Source organism: Ambystoma mexicanum, chromosome 13 (assembly GCF_040938575.1).
Source record: "Ambystoma mexicanum isolate Mex_15411 chromosome 13, UKY_AmexF1_1, whole genome shotgun sequence".
In the NCBI taxonomy this organism is placed as follows: domain Eukaryota; kingdom Metazoa; phylum Chordata; class Amphibia; order Caudata; family Ambystomatidae; genus Ambystoma; species Ambystoma mexicanum.
In genome coordinates, this window is record NC_090938.1 from 357,866,007 (window position 1) to 357,893,430 (window position 27,424).

At 43.5% G+C, this 27,424-nt stretch overlaps 24 non-coding genes across 24 annotated transcripts; 6 read left to right on the forward strand and 18 right to left on the reverse strand.

The window, feature by feature from the left end:
* Window positions 1–166: 166 nt before the first annotated feature.
* On the forward strand, window positions 167–261 carry TRNAI-UAU (transfer RNA isoleucine (anticodon UAU)). Its single transcript has 2 exons — window positions 167–204; window positions 226–261. It is a non-coding gene; the product is annotated as a tRNA-Ile (tRNA).
* Window positions 262–1,749: 1,488 nt separating this feature from the next.
* Window positions 1,750–1,821, reverse strand: TRNAT-CGU (transfer RNA threonine (anticodon CGU)). The gene has a single exon. It is a non-coding gene; the product is annotated as a tRNA-Thr (tRNA).
* Window positions 1,822–2,367: 546 nt separating this feature from the next.
* TRNAS-GCU (transfer RNA serine (anticodon GCU)) lies at window positions 2,368–2,449 on the reverse strand. The gene has a single exon. It is a non-coding gene; the product is annotated as a tRNA-Ser (tRNA).
* A 687-nt stretch (window positions 2,450–3,136) lies between these two features.
* Window positions 3,137–3,208, reverse strand: TRNAT-UGU (transfer RNA threonine (anticodon UGU)). The gene has a single exon. It is a non-coding gene; the product is annotated as a tRNA-Thr (tRNA).
* Window positions 3,209–4,230: 1,022 nt separating this feature from the next.
* TRNAI-UAU (transfer RNA isoleucine (anticodon UAU)) lies at window positions 4,231–4,325 on the forward strand. Its single transcript has 2 exons — window positions 4,231–4,268; window positions 4,290–4,325. It is a non-coding gene; the product is annotated as a tRNA-Ile (tRNA).
* A 1,484-nt stretch (window positions 4,326–5,809) lies between these two features.
* Window positions 5,810–5,881, reverse strand: TRNAT-CGU (transfer RNA threonine (anticodon CGU)). Its single transcript has one exon. It is a non-coding gene; the product is annotated as a tRNA-Thr (tRNA).
* A 546-nt stretch (window positions 5,882–6,427) lies between these two features.
* TRNAS-GCU (transfer RNA serine (anticodon GCU)) lies at window positions 6,428–6,509 on the reverse strand. The gene has a single exon. It is a non-coding gene; the product is annotated as a tRNA-Ser (tRNA).
* Window positions 6,510–7,196: 687 nt separating this feature from the next.
* Window positions 7,197–7,268, reverse strand: TRNAT-UGU (transfer RNA threonine (anticodon UGU)). The gene has a single exon. It is a non-coding gene; the product is annotated as a tRNA-Thr (tRNA).
* A 1,022-nt stretch (window positions 7,269–8,290) lies between these two features.
* Window positions 8,291–8,385, forward strand: TRNAI-UAU (transfer RNA isoleucine (anticodon UAU)). Its single transcript has 2 exons — window positions 8,291–8,328; window positions 8,350–8,385. It is a non-coding gene; the product is annotated as a tRNA-Ile (tRNA).
* Window positions 8,386–9,869: 1,484 nt separating this feature from the next.
* On the reverse strand, window positions 9,870–9,941 carry TRNAT-CGU (transfer RNA threonine (anticodon CGU)). The gene has a single exon. It is a non-coding gene; the product is annotated as a tRNA-Thr (tRNA).
* A 546-nt stretch (window positions 9,942–10,487) lies between these two features.
* TRNAS-GCU (transfer RNA serine (anticodon GCU)) lies at window positions 10,488–10,569 on the reverse strand. The gene has a single exon. It is a non-coding gene; the product is annotated as a tRNA-Ser (tRNA).
* A 687-nt stretch (window positions 10,570–11,256) lies between these two features.
* On the reverse strand, window positions 11,257–11,328 carry TRNAI-UAU (transfer RNA isoleucine (anticodon UAU)). The gene has a single exon. It is a non-coding gene; the product is annotated as a tRNA-Ile (tRNA).
* A 1,022-nt stretch (window positions 11,329–12,350) lies between these two features.
* TRNAI-UAU (transfer RNA isoleucine (anticodon UAU)) lies at window positions 12,351–12,445 on the forward strand. The gene is made up of 2 exons: window positions 12,351–12,388; window positions 12,410–12,445. It is a non-coding gene; the product is annotated as a tRNA-Ile (tRNA).
* Window positions 12,446–13,918: 1,473 nt separating this feature from the next.
* Window positions 13,919–13,990, reverse strand: TRNAT-CGU (transfer RNA threonine (anticodon CGU)). The gene has a single exon. It is a non-coding gene; the product is annotated as a tRNA-Thr (tRNA).
* A 546-nt stretch (window positions 13,991–14,536) lies between these two features.
* Window positions 14,537–14,617, reverse strand: TRNAS-ACU (transfer RNA serine (anticodon ACU)). Its single transcript has one exon. It is a non-coding gene; the product is annotated as a tRNA-Ser (tRNA).
* A 687-nt stretch (window positions 14,618–15,304) lies between these two features.
* TRNAT-UGU (transfer RNA threonine (anticodon UGU)) lies at window positions 15,305–15,376 on the reverse strand. Its single transcript has one exon. It is a non-coding gene; the product is annotated as a tRNA-Thr (tRNA).
* A 1,022-nt stretch (window positions 15,377–16,398) lies between these two features.
* Window positions 16,399–16,493, forward strand: TRNAI-UAU (transfer RNA isoleucine (anticodon UAU)). Its single transcript has 2 exons — window positions 16,399–16,436; window positions 16,458–16,493. It is a non-coding gene; the product is annotated as a tRNA-Ile (tRNA).
* Window positions 16,494–17,959: 1,466 nt separating this feature from the next.
* TRNAT-CGU (transfer RNA threonine (anticodon CGU)) lies at window positions 17,960–18,031 on the reverse strand. The gene has a single exon. It is a non-coding gene; the product is annotated as a tRNA-Thr (tRNA).
* Window positions 18,032–18,577: 546 nt separating this feature from the next.
* Window positions 18,578–18,659, reverse strand: TRNAS-ACU (transfer RNA serine (anticodon ACU)). The gene has a single exon. It is a non-coding gene; the product is annotated as a tRNA-Ser (tRNA).
* Window positions 18,660–19,346: 687 nt separating this feature from the next.
* Window positions 19,347–19,418, reverse strand: TRNAT-UGU (transfer RNA threonine (anticodon UGU)). The gene has a single exon. It is a non-coding gene; the product is annotated as a tRNA-Thr (tRNA).
* Window positions 19,419–20,440: 1,022 nt separating this feature from the next.
* On the forward strand, window positions 20,441–20,535 carry TRNAI-UAU (transfer RNA isoleucine (anticodon UAU)). The gene is made up of 2 exons: window positions 20,441–20,478; window positions 20,500–20,535. It is a non-coding gene; the product is annotated as a tRNA-Ile (tRNA).
* A 1,494-nt stretch (window positions 20,536–22,029) lies between these two features.
* On the reverse strand, window positions 22,030–22,101 carry TRNAT-CGU (transfer RNA threonine (anticodon CGU)). The gene has a single exon. It is a non-coding gene; the product is annotated as a tRNA-Thr (tRNA).
* Window positions 22,102–22,647: 546 nt separating this feature from the next.
* On the reverse strand, window positions 22,648–22,744 carry TRNAS-GCU (transfer RNA serine (anticodon GCU)). The gene is given in 2 exon segments: window positions 22,648–22,692; window positions 22,708–22,744. It is a non-coding gene; the product is annotated as a tRNA-Ser (tRNA).
* A 687-nt stretch (window positions 22,745–23,431) lies between these two features.
* On the reverse strand, window positions 23,432–23,503 carry TRNAT-UGU (transfer RNA threonine (anticodon UGU)). Its single transcript has one exon. It is a non-coding gene; the product is annotated as a tRNA-Thr (tRNA).
* Window positions 23,504–27,424: the final 3,921 nt, after the last annotated feature.

A 27,424-nucleotide genomic window follows, 5' to 3' on the forward strand; every position in this document is an offset into this window, starting at 1 on the left:
GTGTATATCAGGCTAAAAGGTAAGCTCCAGTGGCACAATATGGGCACTACAAGGCACCCATAATTTGGTGTCAGCTAAAAAGACAATGCCAGAGCTTGTGGGTGCTTTTGTACACTTGTGTGTGTGTTTGTGGGTGTAGTTTCATGTCGAAAACCAAAACACAGCCGCTCCAGTGGCGCAATCGGTTAGCGCGCGGTACTTATACAGCAGTACATGCAGTGAGCAATGCCGAGGTTGTGAGTTCAAGCCTCACCTGGAGCAACTTTGGAACTTTTTACTAATTCACCTCAAAACTGAATTATTGAACCAATAAATGTTCTGGACATTTTTTGGTTCACCTCAAGGTTTCCTTGATTGTCAGTTAATGTTGTATGACAGCTCCTCTGCCTTTTAGACATGGAATACTCATTGCAAGTTATTTATGGGGTGTTTGCGCTTTAAATACAGCTACGGAGGGTTTTTGAAAATAGAACAGAAAATAAAAAATGTCAACTGTTATTATACTCCATTTTCTGCTGAGCACCACTTACGGAAGACATTTGTAAAGGTAGAAAAAGGGTTACTGGAGTAGGATCCAGGAGACAATATCAACTTACAAAGAATAATGTTGTCTATTTACTGCATTATCGCCTTTGAAGCAAACCTCTGAGAATAAATACCCTTTCACTAATCAGGCAGTCACTTTGATAAAATCAAGCAGAACAAGGATGCTGATAGGAACTCGCCTCATTTGCATATGGGCTAGGGCTTCTGGGAGCCATGAGAATTAGGAGTTGAAGGTTTTGCAGATCGAGATTGCTAAAGGGCTGGGCATTTGCACAGACCTCTCCATGCCTGATTGGTGCCGAAGGTTAGTTGCAAGTGGTCCCCTGCTCACCCTACCTTACACAGGGCCATGCCCAGTTAGGCCCCTCAGGGCTAGGTACGGCAGGGCTAAGCCCGGCGTTCGTCAGGCGAAGTGCCTGGACCCCTGCTCATCATACCTCAGAATCTGGTCTAGCTATTGCAGACATGGGGAATGGTGCTTATATCCCATTGACAGCGCCCACAAGCTGCATACTAATAGCCAATGATGTGTGAATGCGGTCAGGGTAGCAGACATATAGAACAATTGGGTGGGTTCGCTTCCGAACTGGATGCACAGGAGCAGGAGAGAATGGCTGTTGGCGATGTATGCAACTTGCTCTGCGTGAACACATCTACCGACCCCTTCCCCTACACACACGGGCACATACACACACACACACACACATAGCCATTGGAGCTATGCAGAGCTAATCAGAAAGATTGGTAATCATTAGAACATGAAAGATATGTGTTCATTTTTTATTAAACTTGTGGACTCCCGCAGAAACGGAGGGACTCACATCTCTAATTGAGGCTTGCTTACCTCTATACAAATGTGTTTGCTGGCTGTCTTTCTTCAACTGGTATGTGCGGTTGTGTCTGTCTTTGTCTTTCAACACGCCTGGCACGTTTACATTATCAAAGAGATGATTGTATGGAGATGGGGAACACCCCTCCGTTGCATTGTGAACTTGAACAGTCTTTTCACCAAAGCAGCTACATGCGACATTGCAAGGTTTTTGTCAGTCTTTGCCTGAAAACATTAGGCCTTCCTCTCGAACTCTATTTCACTCCTTCTGTGGAAGACTTCAATTATGAGGATGCATCCCGTCATAAAAGGTTCTCTGTAGATGGTGCAACTCTGGCTTCTCTTCCCCGTGCTTTTTGAAAATAATCCGCCCGAGGCCCTGATGAGGTTTGAACTCATGACCCCTGGTTTACGAGACCAGTGCTCTGCCACTGAGCTACAAGGCCACCTGCTGCTTGCTCACAGCCAACAACAGAAAGTGCAAAGAAACCATGGGTTTTACCTAGGTAGATCTCCAGGTATATGAATTTCTGGTTGTGTAAAAATGGCTGTATATCTCTGCATGTGTTCAGTACGTCATCATACATCTGATTTGCGAAAGCGTGTGTGCTTATGTTGGTGATACATTGTCGGTATGCGTTTGAGTATGTACTTTTACGGGTATGTATGTATTGAGTAGGATGCTGAACAGGTTCATGAGTTTAGATAGCAGGTCAGAATGATGGCAAAAGGAACATGTAAAAGGCAGACAACTAAAAGAAAAAAGAATTTGGGATGTAAGCTTGGGAATTTACTAACTGCGCTGATTTTGGCTCCTATAATAGTAAAGAATGGAAACCTACGAGGAAAGTCTTTGACTAATTTCATTCTCCGCCTGCACCAATGAACTTATTTTTACATCTCTATTTCCATATCTGTACTCATTCCTGTCTTTCACAGGGAGGTTGAAAGACTTTGGTCTATGTTTAAATGCAGACTATAAAGAAAAAATACGACGAAGGTGGGATTCTAACCCACGCGTGCAGAGCACAATGGATTAGCAGTCCATCGCCTTAACCACTCGGCCACCTCGTCTGTTTGGGAACGGTGCTCGAGTCCCATGCTTAAAGAAGAGATAAAACAATGGTGGTGCAAAGTCAGTGAAAAATAGATCATGTTTGTCATAGTAGAAACAAGATCGTTGACTCGTTCTTCCTTACCCGGCCATTGATAGATAAACACATCAAGTTGAAGTTCAGAAAAATATAACAAGAGCTCCTGGAGGGTTCACAACACTAATCCAGAGGAAGGTGCTTGAGCTTCCGTATGGCACACCATTAGTAGTAAAACCAGCATAACGCAAGCTCCAGTTTCCCAGTGTTTGGCATCATTCAACGTTTCCAGCCAAGATCAAAGTTCAGATGCTGCTGCTTCCTGTGATGTCATTGAATTTAAATAGTGAGTGATGGCAATAACCCTTTTCCAATTAAATTTTGCCACATCAACGTCCCTGAAAATAGAGAAAGGCGTGCAACCCAGAACCGCTGTACTGTTCAATAGAGTAAGGGCTTCACCGTGATCATCTGCATCTGTCATCACAAGATTATCAAGGTCTTTTTCTTGAAGAAATTAGGTCCAGAAAGCCGACCTTCCCCACAGACTATTCAGACACCTTGCGCTTGTGGCTTTGTTATAGGCCCGAATCCATTGGTAAAAGGTTGCACAGGTACAATGTGCAATATCAGTTCCTATTCAACAATGTTCAAGAAAATTACCATTTGGAGGCTCTGATGAGGATCGAACTCACGACCCCTGGTTTACAAGACCAGTGCTCTGCCACTGAGCTACAGAGCCCCTCAGGTTACCACGCATAACAGCAACACAACGAGCACACAACATGATGTTTACTGGGTAGACATATTTGAAGGGTGTGTGAGAATGTATGTATATGATTGTGATTTGACCTGTTTTTTTCTGGCCGATTTTTTGAGGAGCAGCTAATTTGTGCGTATTCCGCGCAATTTTAGGGTGACTAATGAGGAGATGTGATGCGTGAAAGTTGAAAAAAACATGTACATGGCAGCAGAGAGACAATATGGATATTACCTTTGCTTTTTTAAATTTCTATCCGGATTCTGGCTCAAAGGGTAGTCAAGCACAGCAGATTGCATTCCTGCCAGTAACACGACAACCTTGTTTGTGTCCTTCTTAATCAACTAACATGCATATTTTCACTTTTGTCTGTATGTTCTTTGAAAGCCAATGGCAATGGTGCTTAGAGCAATGCAGATGTTTAAAAAAGATTTCAAAAGTTAAAATCGACAAAGGTGGGATTCGAAACCACGCGTGTACAGCAGATTAGCAGTCCATCGCCTTAACCACTCGGCCACCTCGTCTACAGGGATTATGTTAGGCATTCAAGTCTTTACAGGTAATAACACAAACATCTTCAAAATAGAACCACAATGCGTTCCTTGTTGAGGTACATCCAGCCGTTTGCAGGAAAACTGCCTCACTTGCTGTTGAGAAAAATTCATCAAAGTCCTGGGGTGTTTATAGGCATCGCCAAGATGACATTGGGAGGTGTTTCAATTGACACGTGTTGAATATGAGGAAGAGCATCATGCTGGCTCCAGTGGCACTGCCTGCAGCATGACAAAAATTTAGAAGGGACATTTGACTGCACCATTGGCTGAACATCAGTGGCAAAGTGTATATCAGGCTAAAAGGTAAGCTCCAGTGGAACAATATGGGCACTACAAGGCACCCATAATTTGGTGTCAGCTAAAAAGACAATGACAGAGCTTGTGGGTGCTTTTGTACACTTGTGTGTGTGTTTGTGGGTGTAGTTTCATGTCGAAAACCAAAACACAGCAGCGCCAGTGGCGCAATCGGTTAGCGCGCGGTACTTATACAGCAGTACATGCAGTGAGCAATGCCGAGGTTGTGAGTTCAAGCCTCACCTGGAGCAACTTTGGAACTTTTTACTAATTCACCTCAAAACTGAATTATTGAACCAATAAATGTTCTGGACATTTTTTGGTTCACCTCAAGGTTTCCTTGATTGTCAGTTAATGTTGTATGACAGCTCCTCTGCCTTTTAGACATGGAATACTCATTGCAAGTTATTTATGGGGTGTTTGCGCTTTAAATACAGCTACGGAGGGTTTTTGAAAATAGAACAGAAAATAAAAAATGTCAACTGTTATTATACTCCATTTTCTGCTGAGCACCACTTACGGAAGACATTTGTAAAGGTAGAAAAAGGGTTACTGGAGTAGGATCCAGGAGACAATATCAACTTACAAAGAATAATGTTGTCTATTTACTGCATTATCGCCTTTGAAGCAAACCTCTGAGAATAAATACCCTTTCACTAATCAGGCAGTCACTTTGATAAAATCAAGCAGAACAAGGATGCTGATAGGAACTCGCCTCATTTGCATATGGGCTAGGGCTTCTGGGAGCCATGAGAATTAGGAGTTGAAGGTTTTGCAGATCGAGATTGCTAAAGGGCTGGGCATTTGCACAGACCTCTCCATGCCTGATTGGTGCCGAAGGTTAGTTGCAAGTGGTCCCCTGCTCACCCTACCTTACACAGGGCCATGCCCAGTTAGGCCCCTCAGGGCTAGGCCCGGCAGGGCTAAGCCCGGCGTTCGTCAGGCGAAGTGCCTGTACCCCTGATCATCATACCTCAGAATCTGGTCTAGCTATTGCAGACATGGGGAATGGTGCTTATATCCCATTGACAGCGCCCACAAGCTGCATACTAATAGCCAATGATGTGTGAATGCGGTCAGGGTAGCAGACATATAGAACAATTGGGTGGGTTCGCTTCCGAACTGGATGCACAGGAGCAGGAGAGAATGGCTGTTGGCGATGTATGCAACTTGCTCTGCGTGAACACATCTACCGACCCCTTCCCCTACACACACGGGCACATACACACACACACACATAGCCATTGGAGCTATGCAGAGCTAATCAGAAAGATTGGTAATCATTAGAACATGAAAGATATGTGTTCATTTTTTATTAAACTTGTGGACTCCCGCAGAAACAGAGGGACTCACATCTCTAATTGAGGCTTGCTTACCTCTATACAAATGTGTTTGCTGGCTGTCTTTCTTCAACTGGTATGTGCGGTTGTGTCTGTCTTTGTCTTTCAACACGCCTGGCACGTTTACATTATCAAAGAGATGATTGTATGGAGATGGGGAACACCCCTCCGTTGCATTGTGAACTTGAACAGTCTTTTCACCAAAGCAGCTACATGCGACATTGCAAGGTTTTTGTCAGTCTTTGCCTGAAAACGTTAGGCCTTCCTCTCGAACTCTATTTCACTCCTTCTGTGGAAGACTTCAATTATGAGGATGCATCCCGTCATAAAAGGTTCTCTGTAGATGGTGCAACTCTGGCTTCTCTTCCCCGTGCTTTTTGAAAATAATCCGCCCGAGGCCCTGATGAGGTTTGAACTCATGACCCCTGGTTTACGAGACCAGTGCTCTGCCACTGAGCTACAAGGCCACCTGCTGCTTGCTCACAGCCAACAACAGAAAGTGCAAAGAAACCATGGGTTTTACCTAGGTAGATCTCCAGGTATATGAATTTCTGGTTGTGTAAAAATGGCTGTATATCTCTGCATGTGTTCAGTACGTCATCATACATCTGATTTGCGAAAGCGTGTGTGCTTATGTTGGTGATACATTGTCGGTATGCGTTTGAGTATGTACTTTTACGGGTATGTATGTATTGAGTAGGATGCTGAACAGGTTCATGAGTTTAGATAGCAGGTCAGAATGATGGCAAAAGGAACATGTAAAAGGCAGACAACTAAAAGAAAAAAGAATTTGGGATGTAAGCTTGGGAATGTACTAACTGCGCTGATTTTGGCTCCTATAATAGTAAAGAATGGAAACCTACGAGGAAAGTCTTTGACTAATTTCATTCTCCGCCTGCACCAATGAACTTATTTTTACATCTCTATTTCCATATCTGTACTCATTCCTGTCTTTCACAGGGAGGTTGAAAGACTTTGGTCTATGTTTAAATGCAGACTATAAAGAAAAAATACGACGAAGGTGGGATTCGAACCCACGCGTGCAGAGCACAATGGATTAGCAGTCCATCCCCTTAACCACTCGGCCACCTCGTCTGTTTGGGAACGGTGCTCGAGTCCCATGCTTAAAGAAGAGATAAAACAATGGTGGTGCAAAGTCAGTGAAAAATAGATCATGTTTGTCATAGTAGAAACAAGATCGTTGACTCGTTCTTCCTTACCCGGCCATTGATAGATAAACACATCAAGTTGAAGTTCAGAAAAATATAACAAGAGCTCCTGGAGGGTTCACAACACTAATCCAGAGGAAGGTGCTTGAGCTTCCGTATGGCACACCATTAGTAGTAAAACCAGCATAACGCAAGCTCCAGTTTCCCAGTGTTTGGCATCATTCGATGTTTACAGCCAAGATCAAAGTTCAGATGCTGCTGCTTCCTGTGATGTCATTGAATTTAAATAGTGAGTGATGGCAATAACCCTTTTCCAATTAAATTTTGCCACATCAACGTCCCTGAAAATAGAGAAAGGCGTGCAACCCAGAACCGCTGTACTGTTCAATAGAGTAAGGGCTTCACCGTGATCATCTGCATCTGTCATCACAAGATTATCAAGGTCTTTTTCTTGAAGAAATTAGGTCCAGAAAGCCGACCTTCCCCACAGACTATTCAGACACCTTGCGCTTGTGGCTTTGTTATAGGCCCGAATCCATTGGTAAAAGGTTGCACAGGTACAATGTGCAATATCAGTTCCTATTCAACAATGTTCAAGAAAATTACCATTTGGAGGCCCTGATGAGGATCGAACTCACGACCCCTGGTTTACAAGACCAGTGCTCTGCCACTGAGCTACAGAGCCCCTCAGGTTATGACGCATAACAGCAACACAACGAGCACACAACATGATGTTTACTGGGTAGACATATTTGAAGGGTGTGTGAGAATGTATGTATATGATTGTGATTTGACCTGTTTTTTTCTGGCCGATTTTTTGAGGAGCAGCTAATTTGTGCGTATTCCGCGCAATTTTAGGGTGACTAATGAGGAGATGTGATGCGTGAAAGTTGAAAAAAACATGTACATGGCAGCAGAGAGACAATATGGATATTACCTTTGCTTTTTTAAATTTCTATCCGGATTCTGGCTCAAAGGGTAGTCAAGCACAGCAGATTGCATTCCTGCCAGTAACACGACAACCTTGTTTGTGTCCTTCTTAATCAACTAACATGAATATTTTCACTTTTGTCTGTATGTTCTTTGAAAGCCAATGGCAATGGTGCTTAGAGCAATGCAGATGTTTAAAAAAGATTTCAAAAGCTAAAATCGACAAAGGTGGGATTCGAAACCACGCGTGTACAGCAGATTAGCAGTCCATCGCCTTAACCACTCGGCCACCTCGTCTACGGGGATTATGTTAGGCATTCAAGTCTTTACAGGTAATAACACAAACATCTTCAAAATAGAACCACAATGCGTTCCTTGTTGAGGTACATCCAGCCGTTTGCAGGAAAACTGCCTCACTTGCTGTTGAGAAAAATTCATCAAAGTCCTGGGGTGTTTATAGGCATCGCCAAGATGACATTGGGAGGTGTTTCAATTGACACGTGTTGAATATAAGGAAGAGCATCATGCTGGCTCCAGTGGCACTGCCTGCAGCATGACAAAAATGTAGAAGGGACATTTGACTGCACCATTGGCTGAACATCAGTGGCAAAGTGTATATCAGGCTAAAAGGTAAGCTCCAGTGGCACAATATGGGCACTACAAGGCACCCATAATTTGGTGTCAGCTAAAAATACAATGCCAGAGCTTGTGGGTGCTTTTGTACACTTGTGTGTGTGTTTGTGGGTGTAGTTTCATGTCGAAAACCAAAACACAGCAGCTCCAGTGGCGCAATCGGTTAGCGCGCGGTACTTATACAGCAGTACATGCAGTGAGCAATGCCGAGGTTGTGAGTTCAAGCCTCACCTGGAGCAACTTTGGAACTTTTTACTAATTCACCTCAAAACTGAATTATTGAACCAATAAATGTTCTGGACATTTTTTGGTTCACCTCAAGGTTTCCTTGATTGTCAGTTAATGTTGTATGACAGCTCCTCTGCCTTTTAGACATGGAATACTCATTGCAAGTTATTTATGGGGTGTTTGCGCTTTAAATACAGCTACGGAGGGTTTTTGAAAATAGAACAGAAAATAAAAAATGTCAACTGTTATTATACTCCATTTTCTGCTGAGCACCACTTACGGAAGACATTTGTAAAGGTAGAAAAAGGGTTACTGGAGTAGGATCCAGGAGACAATATCAACTTACAAAGAATAATGTTGTCTATTTACTGCATTATCGCCTTTGAAGCAAACCTCTGAGAATAAATACCCTTTCACTAATCAGGCAGTCACTTTGATAAAATCAAGCAGAACAAGGATGCTGATAGGAACTCGCCTCATTTGCATATGGGCTAGGGCTTCTGGGAGCCATGAGAATTAGGAGTTGAAGGTTTTGCAGATCGAGATTGCTAAAGGGCTGGGCATTTGCACAGACCTCTCCATGCCTGATTGGTGCCGAAGGTTAGTTGCAAGTGGTCCCCTGCTCACCCTACCTTACACAGGGCCATGCCCAGTTAGGCCCCTCAGGGCTAGGCCCGGCAGGGCTAAGCCCGGCGTTCGTCAGGCGAAGTGCCTGGACCCCTGATCATCATACCTCAGAATCTGGTCTAGCTATTGCAGACATGGGGAATGGTGCTTATATCCCATTGACAGCGCCCACAAGCTGCATACTAATAGCCAATGATGTGTGAATGCGGTCAGGGTAGCAGACATATAGAACAATTGGGTGGGTTCGCTTCCGAACTGGATGCACAGGAGCAGGAGAGAATGGCTGTTGGCGATGTATGCAACTTGCTCTGCGTGAACACATCTACCGACCCCTTCCCCTACACACACGGGCACATACACACACACACACATAGCCATTGGAGCTATGCAGAGCTAATCAGAAAGATTGGTAATCATTAGAACATGAAAGATATGTGTTCATTTTTTATTAAACTTGTGGACTCCCGCAGAAACAGAGGGACTCACATCTCTAATTGAGGCTTGCTTACCTCTATACAAATGTGTTTGCTGGCTGTCTTTCTTCAACTGGTATGTGCGGTTGTGTCTGTCTTTGTCTTTCAACACGCCTGGCACGTTTACATTATCAAAGAGATGATTGTATGGAGATGGGGAACACCCCTCCGTTGCATTGTGAACTTGAACAGTCTTTTCACCAAAGCAGCTACATGCGACATTGCAAGGTTTTTGTCAGTCTTTGCCTGAAAACATTAGGCCTTCCTCTCGAACTCTATTTCACTCCTTCTGTGGAAGACTTCAATTATGAGGATGCATCCCGTCATAAAAGGTTCTCTGTAGATGGTGCAACTCTGGCTTCTCTTCCCCGTGCTTTTTGAAAATAATCCGCCCGAGGCCCTGATGAGGTTTGAACTCATGACCCCTGGTTTACGAGACCAGTGCTCTGCCACTGAGCTACAAGGCCACCTGCTGCTTGCTCACAGCCAACAACAGAAAGTGCAAAGAAACCATGGGTTTTACCTAGGTAGATCTCCAGGTATATGAATTTCTGGTTGTGTAAAAATGGCTGTATATCTCTGCATGTGTTCAGTACGTCATCATACATCTGATTTGCGAAAGCGTGTGTGCTTATGTTGGTGATACATTGTCGGTATGCGTTTGAGTATGTACTTTTACGGGTATGTATGTATTGAGTAGGATGCTGAACAGGTTCATGAGTTTAGATAGCAGGTCAGAATGATGGCAAAAGGAACATGTAAAAGGCAGACAACTAAAAGAAAAAAGAATTTGGGATGTAAGCTTGGGAATTTACTAACTGCGCTGATTTTGGCTCCTATAATAGTAAAGAATGGAAACCTACGAGGAAAGTCTTTGACTAATTTCATTCTCCGCCTGCACCAATGAACTTATTTTTACATCTCTATTTCCATATCTGTACTCATTCCTGTCTTTCACAGGGAGGTTGAAAGACTTTGGTCTATGTTTAAATGCAGACTATAAAGAAAAAATACGACAAAGGTGGGATTCGAACCCACGCGTGCAGAGCACAATGGATTAGCAGTCCATCCCCTTAACCACTCGGCCACCTCGTCTGTTTGGGAACGATGCTCGAGTCCCATGCTTAAAGAAGAGATAAAACAATGGTGGTGCAAAGTCAGTGAAAAATAGATCATGTTTGTCATAGTAGAAACAAGATCGTTGACTCGTTCTTCCTTACCCGGCCATTGATAGATAAACACATCAAGTTGAAGTTCAGAAAAATATAACAAGAGCTCCTGGAGGGTTCACAACACTAATCCAGAGGAAGGTGCTTGAGCTTCCGTATGGCACACCATTAGTAGTAAAACCAGCATAACGCAAGCTCCAGTTTCCCAGTGTTTGGCATCATTCGACGTTTCCAGCCAAGATCAAAGTTCAGATGCTGCTGCTTCCTGTGATGTCATTGAATTTAAATAGTGAGTGATGGCAATAACCCTTTTCCAATTAAATTTTGCCACATCAACGTCCCTGAAAATAGAGAAAGGCGTGCAACCCAGAACCGCTGTACTGTTCAATAGAGTAAGGGCTTCACCGTGATCATCTGCATCTGTCATCACAAGATTATCAAGGTCTTTTTCTTGAAGAAATTAGGTCCAGAAAGCCGACCTTCCCCACAGACTATTCAGACACCTTGCGCTTGTGGCTTTGTTATAGGCCCGAATCCATTGGTAAAAGGTTGCACAGGTACAATGTGCAATATCAGTTCCTATTCAACAATGTTCAAGAAAATTACCATTTGGAGGCCCTGATGAGGATCGAACTCACGACCCCTGGTTTATAAGACCAGTGCTCTGCCACTGAGCTACAGAGCCTCTCAGGTTATGACGCATAACAGCAACACAACGAGCACACAACATGATGTTTACTGGGTAGACATATTTGAAGGGTGTGTGAGAATGTATGTATATGATTGTGATTTGACCTGTTTTTTTCTGGCCGATTTTTTGAGGAGCAGCTAATTTGTGCGTATTCCGCGCAATTTTAGGGTGACTAATGAGGAGATGTGATGCGTGAAAGTTGAAAAAAACATGTACATGGCAGCAGAGAGACAATATGGATATTACCTTTGCTTTTTTAAATTTCTATCCGGATTCTGGCTCAAAGGGTAGTCAAGCACAGCAGATTGCATTCCTGCCAGTAACACGACAACCTTGTTTGTGTCCTTCTTAATCAACTAACATGAATATTTTCACTTTTGTCTGTATGTTCTTTGAAAGCCAATGGCAATGGTGCTTAGAGCAATGCAGATGTTTAAAAAAGATTTCAAAAGCTAAAATCGACAAAGGTGGGATTCGAAACCACGCGTGTACAGCAGATTAGCAGTCCATCGCCTTAACCACTCGGCCACCTCGTCTACGGGGATTATGTTAGGCATTCAAGTCTTTACAGGTAATAACACAAACATCTTCAAAATAGAACCACAATGCGTTCCTTGTTGAGGTACATCCAGCCGTTTGCAGGAAAACTGCCTCACTTGCTGTTGAGAAAAATTCATCAAAGTCCTGGGGTGTTTATAGGCATTGCCAAGATGACATTGGGAGGTGTTTCAATTGACACGTGTTGAATATAAGGAAGAGCATCATGCTGGCTCCAGTGGCACTGCCTGCAGCATGACAAAAATGTAGAAGGGACATTTGACTGCACCATTGGCTGAACATCAGTGGCAAAGTGTATATCAGGCTAAAAGGTAAGCTCCAGTGGCACAATATGGGCACTACAAGGCACCCATAATTTGGTGTCAGCTAAAAAGACAATGCCAGAGCTTGTGGGTGCTTTTGTACACTTGTGTGTGTGTTTGTGGGTGTAGTTTCATGTCGAAAACCAAAACACAGCAGCTCCAGTGGCGCAATCGGTTAGCGCGCGGTACTTATACAGCAGTACATGCAGTGAGCAATGCCGAGGTTGTGAGTTCAAGCCTCACCTGGAGCAACTTTGGAACTTTTTACTAATTCACCTCAAAACTGAATTATTGAACCAATAAATGTTCTGGACATTTTTTGGTTCACCTCAAGGTTTCCTTGATTGTCAGTTAATGTTGTATGACAGCTCCTCTGCCTTTTAGACATGGAATACTCATTGCAAGTTATTTATGGGGTGTTTGCGCTTTAAATACAGCTACGGAGGGTTTTTGAAAATAGAACAGAAAATAAAAAATGTCAACTGTTATTATACTCCATTTTCTGCTGAGCACCACTTACGGAAGACATTTGTAAAGGTAGAAAAAGGGTTACTGGAGTAGGATCCAGGAGACAATATCAACTTACAAAGAATAATGTTGTCTATTTACTGCATTATCGCCTTTGAAGCAAACCTCTGAGAATAAATACCCTTTCACTAATCAGGCAGTCACTTTGATAAAATCAAGCAGAACAAGGATGCTGATAGGAACTCGCCTCATTTGCATATGGGCTAGGGCTTCTGGGAGCCATGAGAATTAGGAGTTGAAGGTTTTGCAGATCGAGATTGCTAAAGGGCTGGGCATTTGCACAGACCTCTCCATGCCTGATTGGTGCCGAAGGTTAGTTGCAAGTGGTCCCCTGCTCACCCTACCTTACACAGGGCCATGCCCAGTTAGGCCCCTCAGGGCTAGGCCCGGCGTTTGTCAGGCGAAGTGCCTGGAGCCCTGCTCATCATACCTCAGAATCTGGTCTAGCTATTGCAGACATGGGGAATGGTGCTTATATCCCATTGACAGCGCCCACAAGCTGCATACTAATAGCCAATGATGTGTGAATGCGGTCAGGGTAGCAGACATATAGAACAATTGGGTGGGTTTGCTTCCGAACTGGATGCACAGGAGCAGGAGAGAATGGCTGTTGGCGATGTATGCAACTTGCTCTGCGTGAACACATCTACCGACCCCTTCCCCTACACACACGGGCACATACACACACACACACACACATAGCCATTGGAGCTATGCAGAGCTAATCAGAAAGATTGGTAATCATTAGAACATGAAAGATATGTGTTCAATTTTTATTAAACTTGTGGACTCCCGCAGAAACGGAGGGACTCACATCTCTAATTGAGGCTTGCTTACCTCTATACAAATGTGTTTGCTGGCTGTCTTTCTTCAACTGGTATGTGCGGTTGTGTCTGTCTTTGTCTTTCAACACGCCTGGCACGTTTACATTATCAAAGAGATGATTGTATGGAGATGGGGAACACCCCTCCGTTGCATTGTGAACTTGAACAGTCTTTTCACCAAAGCAGCTACATGCGACATTGCAAGGTTTTTGTCAGTCTTTGCCTGAAAACATTAGGCCTTCCTCTCGAACTCTATTTCACTCCTTCTGTGGAAGACTTCAATTATGAGGATGCATCCCGTCATAAAAGGTTCTCTGTAGATGGTGCAACTCTGGCTTCTCTTCCCCGTGCTTTTTGAAAATAATCCGCCCGAGGCCCTGATGAGGTTTGAACTCATGACCCCTGGTTTACGAGACCAGTGCTCTGCCACTGAGCTACAAGGCCACCTGCTGCTTGCTCACAGCCAACAACAGAAAGTGCAAAGAAACCATGGGTTTTACCTAGGTAGATCTCCAGGTATATGAATTTCTGGTTGTGTAAAAATGGCTGTATATCTCTGCATGTGTTCAGTACGTCATCATACATCTGATTTGCGAAAGCGTGTGTGCTTATGTTGGTGATACATTGTCGGTATGCGTTTGAGTATGTACTTTTACGGGTATGTATGTATTGAGTAGGATGCTGAACAGGTTCATGAGTTTAGATAGCAGGTCAGAATGATGGCAAAAGGAACATGTAAAAGGCAGACAACTAAAAGAAAAAAGAATTTGGGATGTAAGCTTGGGAATTTACTAACTGCGCTGATTTTGGCTCCTATAATAGTAAAGAATGGAAACCTACGAGGAAAGTCTTTGACTAATTTCATTCTCCGCCTGCACCAATGAACTTATTTTTACATCTCTATTTCCATATCTGTACTCATTCCTGTCTTTCACAGGGAGGTTGAAAGACTTTGGTCTATGTTTAAATGCAGACTATAAAGAAAGAATACAACGAGGGTGGGATTCGAACCCACGTGTGCAGAGCACAATGGATTAGTAGTCCATGCCTTAACCACTCGGCCACCTCGTCTGTTTGGGAACGGTGCTCGAGTCCCATGCTTAAAGAAGAGATAAAACAATGGTGGTGCAAAGTCAGTGAAAAATAGATCATGTTTGTCATAGTAGAAACAAGATCGTTGACTCGTTCTTCCTTACCCGGCCATTGATAGATAAACACATCAAGTTGAAGTTCAGAAAAATATAACAAGAGCTCCTGGAGGGTTCACAACACTAATCCAGAGGAAGGTGCTTGAGCTTCCGTATGGCACACCATTAGTAGTAAAACCAGCATAACGCAAGCTCCAGTTTCCCAGTGTTTGGCATCATTCAACGTTTCCAGCCAAGATCAAAGTTCAGATGCTGCTGCTTCCTGTGATGTCATTGAATTTAAATAGTGAGTGATGGCAATAACCCTTTTCCAATTAAATTTTGCCACATCAACGTCCCTGAAAATAGAGAAAGGCGTGCAACCCAGAACCGCTGTACTGTTCAATAGAGTAAGGGCTTCACCGTGATCATCTGCATCTGTCATCACAAGATTATCAAGGTCTTTTTCTTGAAGAAATTAGGTCCAGAAAGCCGACCTTCCCCACAGACTATTCAGACACCTTGCGCTTGTGGCTTTGTTATAGGCCCGAATCCATTGGTAAAAGGTTGCACAGGTACAATGTGCAATATCAGTTCCTATTCAACAATGTTCAAGAAAATTACCATTTGGAGTCCCTGATGAGGATCGAACTCACGACCCCTGGTTTACAAGACCAGTGCTCTGCCACTGAGCTACAGAGCCCCTCAGGTTATGACGCATAACAGCAACACAACGAGCACACAACATGATGTTTACTGGGTAGACATATTTGAAGGGTGTGTGAGAATCTATGTATATGATTGTGATTTGACCTGTTTTTTTCTGGCCGATTTTTTGAGGAGCAGCTAATTTGTGCGTATTCCGCGCAATTTTAGGGTGACTAATGAGGAGATGTGATGCGTGAAAGTTGAAAAAAACATGTACATGGCAGCAGAGAGACAATATGGATATTACCTTTGCTTTTTTAAATTTCTATCCGGATTCTGGCTCAAAGGGTAGTCAAGCACAGCAAATTGCATTCCTGCCAGTAACACGACAACCTTGTTTGTGTCCTTCTTAATCAACTAACATGCATATTTTCACTTTTGTCTGTATGTTCTTTGAAAGCCAATGGCAATGGTGCTTAGAGCAATGCAGATGTTTAAAAAAGATTTCAAAAGTTAAAATCAACAAAGGTGGGATTCGAAACCACGCGTGTACAGCAGATTAGCAGTCCATCGCCTTAACCACTCGGCCATCTCGTCTACAGGGATTATGTTAGGCATTCAAGTCTTTACAGGTAATAACACAAACATCTTCAAAATAGAACCACAATGCGTTCCTTGTTGAGGTACATCCAGCCGTTTGCAGGAAAACTGCCTCACTTGCTGTTGAGAAAAATTCATCAAAGTCCTGGGGTGTTTATAGGCATCGCCAAGATGACATTGGGAGGTGTTTCAATTGACACGTGTTGAATATGAGGAAGAGCATCATGCTGGCTCCAGTGGCACTGCCTGCAGCATGACAAAAATGTAGAAGGGACATTTGACTGCACCATTGGCTGAACATCAGTGGCAAAGTGTATATCAGGCTAAAAGGTAAGCTCCAGTGGCACAATATGGGCACTACAAGGCACCCATAATTTGGTGTCAGCTAAAAAGACAATGCCAGAGCTTGTGGGTGCTTTTGTACACTTGTGTGTGTGTTTGTGGGTGTAGTTTCATGTCGAAAACCAAAACACAGCAGCTCCAGTGGCGCAATCGGTTAGCGCGCGGTACTTATACAGCAGTACATGCAGTGAGCAATGCCGAGGTTGTGAGTTCAAGCCTCACCTGGAGCAACTTTGGAACTTTTTACTAATTCACCTCAAAACTGAATTATTGAACCAATAAATGTTCTGGACATTTTTTGGTTCACCTCAAGGTTTCCTTGATTGTCAGTTAATGTTGTATGACAGCTCCTCTGCCTTTTAGACATGGAATACTCATTGCAAGTTATTTATGGGGTGTTTGCGCTTTAAATACAGCTACGGAGGGTTTTTGAAAATAGAACAGAAAATAAAAAATGTCAACTGTTATTATACTCCATTTTCTGCTGAGCACCACTTACGGAAGACATTTGTAAAGGTAGAAAAAGGGTTACTGGAGTAGGATCCAGGAGACAATATCAACTTACAAAGAATAATGTTGTCTATTTACTGCATTATCGCCTTTGAAGCAAACCTCTGAGAATAAATACCCTTTCACTAATCAGGCAGTCACTTTGATAAAATCAAGCAGAACAAGGATGCTGATAGAACTCGCCTCATTTGCATATGGGCTAGGGCTTCTGGGAGCCATGAGAATTAGGAGTTGAAGGTTTTGCAGATCGAGATTGCTAAAGGGCTGGGCATTTGCACAGACCTCTCCATGCCTGATTGGTGCCGAAGGTTAGTTGCAAGTGGTCCCCTGCTCACCCTACCTTACACAGGGCCATGCCCAGTTAGGCCCCTCAGGGCTAGGCCCGGCGTTCGTCAGGCGAAGTGCCTGGACCCCTGCTCATCATACCTCAGAATCTGGTCTAGCTATTGCAGACATGGGTAATGGTGCTTATATCCCATTGACAGCGCCCACAAGCTGCATACTAATAGCCAATGATGTGTGAATGCGGTCAGGGTAGCAGACATATAGAACAATTGGGTGGGTTCGCTTCCGAACTGGATGCACAGGAGCAGGAGAGAATGGCTGTTGGCGATGTATGCAACTTGCTCTGCGTGAACACATCTACCGACCCCTTCCCCTACACGCACATACACACACACACACACACATAGCCATTGGAGCTATGCAGAGCTAATCAGAAAGATTGGTAATCATTAGAACATGAAAGATATGTGTTCATTTTTTATTAAACTTGTGGACTCCCGCAGAAACGGAGGGACTCACATCTCTAATTGAGGCTTGCTTACCTCTATACAAATGTGTTTGCTGGCTGTCTTTCTTCAACTGGTATGTGCGGTTGTGTCTGTCTTTGTCTTTCAACACGCCTGGCACGTTTACATTATCAAAGAGATGATTGTATGGAGATGGGGAACACCCCTCCGTTGCATTGTGAACTTGAACAGTCTTTTCACCAAAGCAGCTACATGCGACATTGCAAGGTTTTTGTCAGTCTTTGCCTGAAAACATTAGGCCTTCCTCTCGAACTCTATTTCACTCCTTCTGTGGAAGACTTCAATTATGAGGATGCATCCCGTCATAAAAGGTTCTCTGTAGATGGTGCAACTCTGGCTTCTCTTCCCCGTGCTTTTTGAAAATAATCCGCCCGAGGCCCTGATGAGGTTTGAACTCATGACCCCTGGTTTACGAGACCAGTGCTCTGCCACTGAGCTACAAGGCCACCTGCTGCTTGCTCACAGCCAACAACAGAAAGTGCAAAGAAACCATGGGTTTTACCTAGGTAGATCTCCAGGTATATGAATTTCTGGTTGTGTAAAAATGGCTGTATATCTCTGCATGTGTTCAGTACGTCATCATACATCTGATTTGCGAAAGCGTGTGTGCTTATGTTGGTGATACATTGTCGGTATGCGTTTGAGTATGTACTTTTACGGGTATGTATGTATTGAGTAGGATGCTGAACAGGTTCATGAGTTTAGATAGCAGGTCAGAATGATGGCAAAAGGAACATGTAAAAGGCAGACAACTAAAAGAAAAAAGAATTTGGGATGTAAGCTTGGGAATTTACTAACTGTGCTGATTTTGGCTCCTATAATAGTAAAGAATGGAAACCTACGAGGAAAGTCTTTGACTAATTTCATTCTCCGCCTGCACCAATGAACTTATTTTTACATCTCTATTTCCATATCTGTACTCATTCCTGTCTTTCACAGGGAGGTTGAAAGACTTTGGTCTATGTTTAAATGCAGACTATAAAGAAAAAATACGACAAAGGTGGGATTCGAACCCACGCGTGCAGAGCACAATGGATTAGTAGTCCATCGCCTTAACCACTCGGCCAACTCGTCTGTTTGGGAACGGTGCTCGAGTCCCATGCTTAAAGAAGAGATAAAACAATGGTGGTGCAAAGTCAGTGAAAAATAGATCATGTTTGTCATAGTAGAAACAAGATCGTTGACTCGTTCTTCCTTACCCGGCCATTGATAGATAAACACATCAAGTTGAAGTTCAGAAAAATATAACAAGAGCTCCTGGAGGGTTCACAACACTAATCCAGAGGAAGGTGCTTGAGCTTCCGTATGGCACACCATTAGTAGTAAAACCAGCATAACGCAAGCTCCAGTTTCCCAGTGTTTGGCATCATTCAACGTTTCCAGCCAAGATCAAAGTTCAGATGCTGCTGCTTCCTGTGATGTCATTGAATTTAAATAGTGAGTGATGGCAATAACCCTTTTCCAATTAAATTTTGCCACATCAACGTCCCTGAAAATAGAGAAAGGCGTGCAACCCAGAACCGCTGTACTGTTCAATAGAGTAAGGGCTTCACCGTGATCATCTGCATCTGTCATCACAAGATTATCAAGGTCTTTTTCTTGAAGAAATTAGGTCCAGAAAGCCGACCTTCCCCACAGACTATTCAGACACCTTGCGCTTGTGGCTTTGTTATAGGCCCGAATCCATTGGTAAAAGGTTGCACAGGTACAATGTGCAATATCAGTTCCTATTCAACAATGTTCAAGAAAATTACCATTTGGAGGCCCTGATGAGGATCGAACTCATGACCCCTGGTTTACAAGACCAGTGCTCTGCCACTGAGCTACAGAGCCCCTCAGGTTATGACGCATAACAGCAACACAACGAGCACACAACATGATGTTTACTGGGTAGACATATTTGAAGGGTGTGTGAGAATGTATGTATATGATTGTGATTTGACCTGTTTTTTTCTGGCCGATTTTTTGAGGAGCAGCTAATTTGTGCGTATTCCGCGCAATTTTAGGGTGACTAATGAGGAGATGTGATGCGTGAAAGTTGAAAAAAACATGTACATGGCAGCAGAGAGACAATATGGATATTACCTTTGCTTTTTTAAATTTCTATCCGGATTCTGGCTCAAAGGGTAGTCAAGCACAGCAGATTGCATTCCTGCCAGTAACACGACAACCTTGTTTGTGTCCTTCTTAATCAACTAACATGCATATTTTCACTTTTGTCTGTATGTTCTTTGAAAGCCAATGGCAATGGTGCTTAGAGCAATGCAGATGTTTAAAAAAGATTTCAAAAGTTAAAATCGACAAAGGTGGGATTCGAAACCACGCGTGTACAGCAGATTAGCAGTCCATCGCCTTAACCACTCGGCCACCTCGTCTACAGGGATTATGTTAGGCATTCAAGTCTTTACAGGTAATAACACAAACATCTTCAAAATAGAACCACAATGCGTTCCTTGTTGAGGTACATCCAGCCGTTTGCAGGAAAACTGCCTCACTTGCTGTTGAGAAAAATTCATCAAAGTCCTGGGGTGTTTATAGGCATCGCCAAGATGACATTGGGAGGTGTTTCAATTGACACGTGTTGAATATGAGGAAGAGCATCATGCTGGCTCCAGTGGCACTGCCTGCAGCATGACAAAAATGTAGAAGGGACATTTGACTGCACCATTGGCTGAACATCAGTGGCAAAGTGTATATCAGGCTAAAAGGTAAGCTCCAGTGGCACAATATGGGCACTACAAGGCACCCATAATTTGGTGTCAGCTAAAAAGACAATGCCAGAGCTTGTGGGTGCTTTTGTACACTTGTGTGTGTGTTTGTGGGTGTAGTTTCATGTCGAAAACCAAAACACAGCCGCTCCAGTGGCGCAATCGGTTAGTGCGCGGTACTTATACAGCAGTACATGCAGTGAGCAATGCCGAGGTTGTGAGTTCAAGCCTCACCTGGAGCAACTTTGGAACTTTTTACTAATTCACCTCAAAACTGAATTATTGAACCAATAAATGTTCTGGACATTTTTTGGTTCACCTCAAGGTTTCCTTGATTGTCAGTTAATGTTGTATGACAGCTCCTCTGCCTTTTAGACATGGAATACTCATTGCAAGTTATTTATGGGGTGTTTGCGCTTTAAATACAGCTACGGAGGGTTTTTGAAAATAGAACAGAAAATAAAAAATGTCAACTGTTATTATACTCCATTTTCTGCTGAGCACCACTTACGGAAGACATTTGTAAAGGTAGAAAAAGGGTTACTGGAGTAGGATCCAGGAGACAATATCAACTTACAAAGAATAATGTTGTCTATTTACTGCATTATCGCCTTTGAAGCAAACCTCTGAGAATAAATACCCTTTCACTAATCAGGCAGTCACTTTGATAAAATCAAGCAGAACAAGGATGCTGATAGGAACTCGCCTCATTTGCATATGGGCTAGGGCTTCTGGGAGCCATGAGAATTAGGAGTTGAAGGTTTTGCAGATCGAGATTGCTAAAGGGCTGGGCACTTGCACAGACCTCTCCATGCCTGATTGGTGCCGAAGGTTAGTTGCAAGTGGTCCCCTGCTCACCCTACCTTACACAGGGCCATGCCCAGTTAGGCCCCTCAGGGCTAGGCCCGGCAGGGCTAAGCCCGGCGTTCGTCAGGCGAAGTGCCTGGACCCCTGCTCATCATACCTCAGAATCTGGTCTAGCTATTGCAGACATGGGGAATGGTGCTTATATCCCATTGACAGCGCCCACAAGCTGCATACTAATAGCCAATGATGTGTGAATGCGGTCAGGGTAGCAGACATATAGAACAATTGGGTGGGTTCGCTTCCGAACTGGATGCACAGGAGCAGGAGAGAATGGCTGTTGGCGATGTATGCAACTTGCTCTGCGTGAACACATCTACCGACCCCTTCCCCTACACACACGGGCACATACACACACACACACACACACACACATAGCCATTGGAGCTATGCAGAGCTAACCAGAAAGATTGGTAATCATTAGAACATGAAAGATATGTGTTCATTTTTTATTAAACTTGTGGACTCCCGCAGAAACGGAGGGACTCACATCTCTAATTGAGGCTTGCTTACCTCTATACAAATGTGTTTGCTGGCTGTCTTTCTTCAACTGGTATGTGCGGTTGTGTCTGTCTTTGTCTTTCAACACGCCTGGCACGTTTACATTATCAAAGAGATGATTGTATGGAGATGGGGAAGACCCCTCTGTTGCATTGTGAACTTGAACAGTCTTTTCACCAAAGCAGCTACATGCGACATTGCAAGGTTTTTGTCAGTCTTTGCCTGAAAAGATTAGGCCTTCCTCTCGAACTCTATTTCACTCCTTCTGTGGAAGACTTCAATTATGAGGATGCATCCCGTCATAAAAGGTTCTCTGTAGATGGTGCAACTCTGGCTTCTCTTCCCCGTGCTTTTTGAAAATAATCCGCCCGAGGCCCTGATGAGGTTTGAACTCATGACCCCTGGTTTACGAGACCAGTGCTCTGCCACTGAGCTACAAGGCGACCTGCTGCTTGCTCACAGCCAACAACAGAAAGTGCAAAGAAACCATGGGTTTTACCTAGGTAGATCTCCAGGTATATGAATTTCTGGTTGTGTAAAAATGGCTGTATATCTCTGCATGTGTTCAGTACGTCATCATACATCTGATTTGCGAAAGCGTGTGTGCTTATGTTGGTGATACATTGTCGGTATGCGTTTGAGTATGTACTTTTACGGGTATGTATGTATTGAGTAGGATGCTGAACAGGTTCATGAGTTTAGATAGCAGGTCAGAATGATGGCAAAAGGAACATGTAAAAGGCAGACAACTAAAAGAAAAAAGAATTTGGGATGTAAGCTTGGGAATTTACTAACTGCGCTGATTTTGGCTCCTATAATAGTAAAGAATGGAAACCTACGAGGAAAGTCTTTGACTAATTTCATTCTCCGCCTGCACCAATGAACTTATTTTTACATCTCTATTTCCATATCTGTACTCATTCCTGTCTTTCACAGGGAGGTTGAAAGACTTTGGTCTATGTTTAAATGCAGACTATAAAGAAAAAATACGACGAAGGTAGGATTCGAACCCACGCGTGCAGAGCACAATGGATTAGCAGTCCATGGATTAGCAGTCCATCGCCTTAACCACTCGGCCACCTCGTCTGTTTGGGAACAGTGCTCGAGTCCCATGCTTAAAGAAGAGATAAAACAATGGTGGTGCAAAGTCAGTGAAAAATAGATCATGTTTGTCATAGTAGAAACAAGATCGTTGACTCGTTCTTCCTTACCCGGCCATTGATAGATAAACACATCAAGTTGAAGTTCAGAAAAATATAACAAGAGCTCCTGGAGGGTTCACAACACTAATCCAGAGGAAGGTGCTTGAGCTTCCGTATGGCACACCATTAGTAGTAAAACCAGCATAACGCAAGCTCCAGTTTCCCAGTGTTTGGCATCATTCAACGTTTCCAGCCAAGATCAAAGTTCAGATGCTGCTGCTTCCTGTGATGTCATTGAATTTAAATAGTGAGTGATGGCAATAACCCTTTTCCAATTAAATTTTGCCACATCAACGTCCCTGAAAATAGAGAAAGGCGTGCAACCCAGAACCGCTGTACTGTTCAATAGAGTAAGGGCTTCACCGTGATCATCTGCATCTGTCATCACAAGATTATCAAGGTCTTTTTCTTGAAGAAATTAGGTCCAGAAAGCCGACCTTCCCCACAGACTATTCAGACACCTTGCGCTTGTGGCTTTGTTATAGGCCCGAATCCATTGGTAAAAGGTTGCACAGGTACAATGTGCAATATCAGTTCCTATTCAACAATGTTCAAGAAAATTACCATTTGGAGGCCCTGATGAGGATCGAACTCACGACCCCTGGTTTACAAGACCAGTGCTCTGCCACTGAGCTACAGAGCCCCTCAGGTTATGACGCATATGTGATGTTTGTGTACAATAGATGTAACAAACACCGTTAGACGTAGACTGACTATTAACTTGTTCCCAAGATAACTTTTATTCTTATAAATCCACAACATAAACAAAAGGATACAGGTGGGCTCCGGAGATTGTCTCCTTGAGAGAACAGAGGTCTTCCAAATCAGCGGGTCAATATAGATCAGGTAAGTCTTTGGTCATCTTCGTTTCTCCCCTTCTTTGAGGATTATAGAATTGTTTGGGCCTTTTCCCTATCACATGTTCCTTTTCAACTCCTTTTCAATGAATCTCATAGACTTGGTAATTGCTCTTTCTCTTTACTTGAAGTAGGAGTGTCTGTCTTGAGCTGCGGGTGAGAAAATATAGTCTTTAGCCTTTCATGCCTTCATCTTGCTTAAAGTCTTACAGAGAGTACAGCCCATATCCTCATATATCCCTCAATCTGTCCCGATATTTTCATTAACTCCCCAACATATACTTTCGTATCCTCTGGTCGGAAGGTCTCCCCAGTGTTCCTCTATGTAGCTTCTTGGCTATTCAATACGAGCTTTCGGCTCCCCCCTCATTACGGCTCGGAGCATTTTAATATCCCTCTGCTCTCTCTCTCTTACCGGATATAGCTGTTTGCTCCGGTGTGACTCCGCTCGGATTCACCTCTTTCTCCCTCGGTTTTCTCTCTTCTCCCTCTTGGTCTCAGCACGGCCTTCGTGGATCGACACTCCTCCCCTTGGCTCTCCCGTCGAGGTACCAGCTGCTCGACTCCGCGGCCCTCGTTGATCTCGTCACCTTCTTCCGGCACTTCTCGGGATGGATCAGCTGTTCCACTCGGCAGTTTCCGATGACGGAAACTCCTCTCCTCGGCTTTCTTGATGATTTGTCAGCTGCTCGGCGTAGCGCGGCCACTCTTACGGGCGATCAGCTCTTCGGTTTTTCTTGTGCGTACTCCCCTTCTCCTCCACCTCTCTCGCACGTATGATGAAGTAACGAAATAGCGATTTCAAACGATCGCCTAGGCTATTAATATCCACAACTTGCAGTTAACTCTGTGCAACGGCACAACTCTTTTCAGCTTCTCATATAACTTAATAAGCCCAGTTCAAACCGTCGCCCTTCAAATCCTCCTCCTCTGTCTCCTGGCAACAACAACAAAAAAAAGAAAAAACAATCGTTGTCATACAGCTTCCTTTTCACCAAAGCCACTCCGTGATTGGCCCAATGACCTGTCACTTAGTCCATTGAATCAGATCGACTCAATTAACCCTTCATATGGTCCTTCTGCCTTGTATTAACAGAGCCTGAGCCATCTAGTGTCCTTGATGTAGAAACTGCTCCATTTTTATCACATACCCTCCCCTCTAGTCCCTTACGCTCGGTAAGGGAATTATTCCGGGATAGGAAATCTGCTTGGGTCATTAATTTCCCTGGTCGATGAACTGTTTTGAACGTAAAAGGTTGTAGTGATAAAAACCATCTAAGTACTCGGGGATTAGTATCTTTGTTACGGGCCAACCATATAAGAGGTGCATGATCTGTCACCAGGGTAAATTCTCTCCCTAATAAGTAGTATCGTAATGTCTCTATGGCCCATTTCACTGCAAGACATTCCTTTTCAATCGTAGCATAGTGTAGTTCATGCGGTAAGAGTTTTGTGCTTATGAAAAGTACTGGTCTTTCTGATTCCTCTTGCCCTTGGAATAACACCGCTCCAAGGCCCGTTCCCGAGGCATCTGTGTGTAGGAAGAACGGCGCTGAGAAATCTGGACATTTTAAAACAGCTTTTTCCGATAAAGCATTCTTCAAGTTATTGAATGCATTCATTGTCTCTGTTGTATACCAGCCCTTTTTCGTGCTGGACGAGTTTTTTAACAGATCTGTCAGAGGTGTTGCTATTGTTGAAAAATGGGGGATGAACCTTCTATAGTACCCAATAAAACCAAGAAAGGCTCGTACTTGTCGTAGGTTTGTAGGGAATTGTAAGTCTTTTATGGCTTTCAACTTGTCTTCTTGTGGTTTAATCATCCCTTGTCCTACAAAATATCCTAAATATCTAGTATAGAAATTAGCCATGAAAGTTTTCTTTGGATTTATGCGTAAGCCAGATTCTTGTAATAGACGGAGTACCTTTTCCAAATGGGTTAAATGCTCTTTCCAAGTCTGACTGAAGACAATAATATCATCAAGATATGCTCCTACATATCCTTCATGTCCTCTAAGGATTGAATTCATGAGCCTTTGAAATGTTGCGGGTGCCCCATGTAACCCAAAAGGTAAGACTGTAAATTGGAACAATCCCGCTGGCGTAGCAAAAGCCGTTTTTTCTTTGTCCTCCGGGAGTAACGGTATTTGCCAGTATCCTTTTGTCAAATCTATAGTTGTTAGAAATTTAGCTTTACCTAGTTTGTCTAGTAAATCTTCTATCCGTGGCATAGGATAGGCGTCGAAATTGGAAATCTCATTCAATTTCCTAAAGTCCATGCAAAAACGAACAGTACCATCAGTCTTCGGTGCCATTACTACGGGTGATGACCAGTCGCTATGAGAAGGTTCTATTACGCCAATTTCCAGCATTTCTTTAATCTCCTTGTTGATAGATTGGAGTTTTGTCTCTGGAATTCTATAGGGTCTAATCCTTACTACTTCTCCTGGTTGAGTTACAATCCGATGGCACACCAGGTTCGTTCTCCCCGGTAAAGAGGAAAACGTATTGGCAAACCTCGTTACCAACTCCAGAAGTTCTTTCTTCTGTAACTCAGATAGGTCTTGATTTACGTTTAACGCCTCTAGTCCTAGATCTTCTTTTAACTGAGGAAAAGGCTCGAAGGATACCTCCTTTGTATTGATCACTGCCACCGTCGCTATGGGTTCTACCCATTTCTTCAGTAGATTCACATGATAGGTCTGTGTTGGAAATCTCCTGTCATTTTGTCTCACCTTGTAAGTCAGTGGACCTAGGACCTCTTCAATCTCATACGGACCTCTCCAGGCGGCTAGCATTTTGTTCTCGGTTGTTGGGAGTAAGACCAACACTTTATCTCCTTTGTTAAATGATCTCAGTTGAGTGTTGCGATTATAATAATATTCCTGTTTGGTTTGTGCTTGTAACAGGTTTTCTTTGGCAATGGTCTGTAACTTTTCTACCCTCTCTTTAAGTTGGTGTGCATATTCAGTGAGGGAGATTTCTTGACTCGGCTCCTCTTCCCAGTTTTCTCTCAAAACATCGAGTAGCGTTCTTACCGATCTTCCAAACAGAAGTTCGAAGGGTGAAAACCCGGTTGATGACTGTGGGGTATTCCTTAAGGTAAGAAGTATCCATGGTAACAACCTGTCCCAATTCTTTCCTCCCGGTTCTCCTGTTTTCCGTAACATTTGTTTTATGGTTTGATTGTACCTCTCTACAAGGCCGTCAGTTTGAGGATGATATACAGCGGTTTTTAAATGCTTCATTTGTAGGATCTTACACACTTGTTCCATCACTGATGACATAAAGTTGGATCCTTGGTCTGTAACCATCTCCTTCGGGATCCCCACTCGGCTGATAAATGGTATCAAGGCATCACATATACTTTGGGTACTAGTAGACCTAAGTGGGAAAGCCTCTGGATACCTTGTAGCATAGTCGACAATCACCAAAATGTATTTATGACCTCTGGATGATGGTTCCAAGGGGCCCACAATATCTAAGCCAATCCGTTGAAAAGGTTCCAACACGATTGGCATCGGCTGCAATGGGGCTTTTCTCACATTGGCCTTATTTTTCTTCTGACACTCGGGACAGGCTTGGCAAAAACGAGCCACTTGAGCATATAGCCCTGGCCAATAAAACCTAGCAAGGATCTTCTGTGTGGTCTTCTCCGTCCCTAAATGACCTTCACCAAGTTGCAGATGGGCCACTTCCAACACGGT